The sequence below is a fragment of the Parasteatoda tepidariorum genome, chromosome 7 (assembly GCF_043381705.1).
Source record: "Parasteatoda tepidariorum isolate YZ-2023 chromosome 7, CAS_Ptep_4.0, whole genome shotgun sequence".
Taxonomy (NCBI): domain Eukaryota; kingdom Metazoa; phylum Arthropoda; class Arachnida; order Araneae; family Theridiidae; genus Parasteatoda; species Parasteatoda tepidariorum.
In genome coordinates, this window is record NC_092210.1 from 25,993,020 (window position 1) to 25,995,232 (window position 2,213).

At 25.0% G+C, this 2,213-nt stretch overlaps 1 protein-coding gene across 5 annotated transcripts in view; it reads left to right on the forward strand.

Annotated features, from left to right (window-relative positions):
- Window positions 1–2,213, forward strand: part of LOC107456327 (SEC14-like protein 2) — a 71,691-nt gene that overhangs the window by 41,938 nt on the left and 27,540 nt on the right. The window lies entirely within an intron of this gene.

Below are 2,213 nucleotides of genomic sequence, written 5' to 3' on the forward strand. Positions count from 1 at the left end.
CGTTCTGATAAATTCAATATCAATCACACACACATAAGAATTGATAAAATTTAAGAGGAATTAGCATTTCTGATTTTTATATATATATATATATTCTTTAATTTCTGTAAAAAAAAAAGAAAATATGAAATTATTACTTAAGACAACCTAACAAGATGAATAATAATTATAGTGTTGCCAATAGATAGAGATGTTCCCAGGTTTATAGTATCACGTAAGATATAGATAGATAGATTCGTGTATAGAAAGATAATATTTTAGTATTAACAATGTATAAACATAAAATTCTTCTTAATTTAAATCATCAGCAACATTCCAATTAATCTTACATTTTCTTGAGAGCCAGAGTCTAATACATCCCATAATATTTGATAGAATTTTATTATTTAGAGTATTTTATTTTAAGATTAGTTCTTTCTATTAATACATATTTTAAAAACAATTGTCTATTAAAAAACTATATTTGGACTAACTCGCATTGGTCAGAATTCAAATTACATTGAACAAATAAGAAAAGTAATATATTTTGTTCAGTTTACTTTGCACAGTTTTATGGCTTACAAATATCTCATTGAGTTTAGCAGATTTTGTTTCATTACCCGAACATAAAGGAAACGCACAATCTGTAATTGTTCAAAAATAAAATTTTATCATTTTTTAAATAATAATTAAATAATAAAGATAAATTTAAATGAAAAAAAGTTACTTTTTTTAATATTTATAAATTTATTTTTTCTAAGTTGAGTATTTCTAAATAAAAATCACATGTTCTGCCAATAGTTACAATTTGGGTCTCAAGACGATGTGACATATTTACACTGGGAAAAAAAGAGTATAGTCGAAACTATCAGAATATTTTAAATTTTACAGCATTTTGGCTCTATAGGAATACTAAAATGCTAGGTAATTTTAACCGAAGCGCTTTGCTAAAGGCTTCGATAAAATTAGCAATAAAATATGGCTTTATTAGATATGATAAAATGTAATTATACAAATAAAGTGAAATTTGGTAGTTTTATCAAGATATCTTACAGAATGGCATGAAAATCCTCTATTCAGTTAAATTTACTTTTCAGTTTTGTATTTTTGTATTAAATGCGTAGTAATAATAACTATGATTTTTAAAACTAAACTTTCCTTTTTTGTCATGCCACAGGAAAATTACCAAATGAAGTTTAAATACCATACATTTTGATTTTCTGAACCAGAATTATGTTGTTTTTTTACTAGACGCGTCCTTACCATTCAGAACTTGACAATTTTACCAGAATTGTTTTCACTATGTATTACCGAAATAAACAAAATTTAAAAATTTGGAAAATTAAGAAACGAAATAAAAAGAATTTCTTCCCACGATTCTTTTTCTCTCTCTTTAAATTAATTTTTAGTATGAGAAATTTAAACATATACGTATTATATACTATATAACAACTCATCATAATTAATTGCCCACCTGTTGTTGCACTTAGGTAAATAAAGTGTCATTGATATGTTGAGTTTTTAATTGGCTTACTAATTCATTTTCCTTGTTTTCGCTTTCTTCCTTCTTCATATTTAAATCAGATTATTTAAAATTTCTAACGAATAGAAACTAAAACATTGAAAACTTGAGCTGTTTTTCCTTGTTTAACTTATACTTTGAATTTCATTAATTTTTGAATGTGCGTTTTATATTACTTTTTTACGTAAAGACTAATTTAGAAATGGAAACGTGAGTATTTTTAAATTGCTAAAATATGATTTAAGAAATAATAGAATAAAATAAAATGCAATGAAACAATTGAACTGCGTCGATTTTCTTTTAGAAAAAGGAAATCAACAGACCATGAAAGAAAGATCAATTGATGAGATATACAAGTATCTGAGACATACTCTAAGAAAATGATCGCTATTTTTTTTTTCAAATCACCCAGTTATCAAACTTACTTTGTACTCAAATTTAAGACAATTACAGTCTGTGTTTCGAGGCCGGTTTTTTTAAACAAAAGATCAAAGTAAATTTGCATAATATTATGACATTAAATTATTAATCGTGCATTACTTCCAAGACAATAAAAATCATAGAACTGTATTTTTATTTACGACAGATAATTTCAGCATATCAAGTTAAAAAAGAAACGTGCCACGTTATCACGTGCCATCATCCGTTATTCAAATGTATAATTCAAGGGCAACAAAAACTTATTTTACCTGCATTTAGTAATATATATATA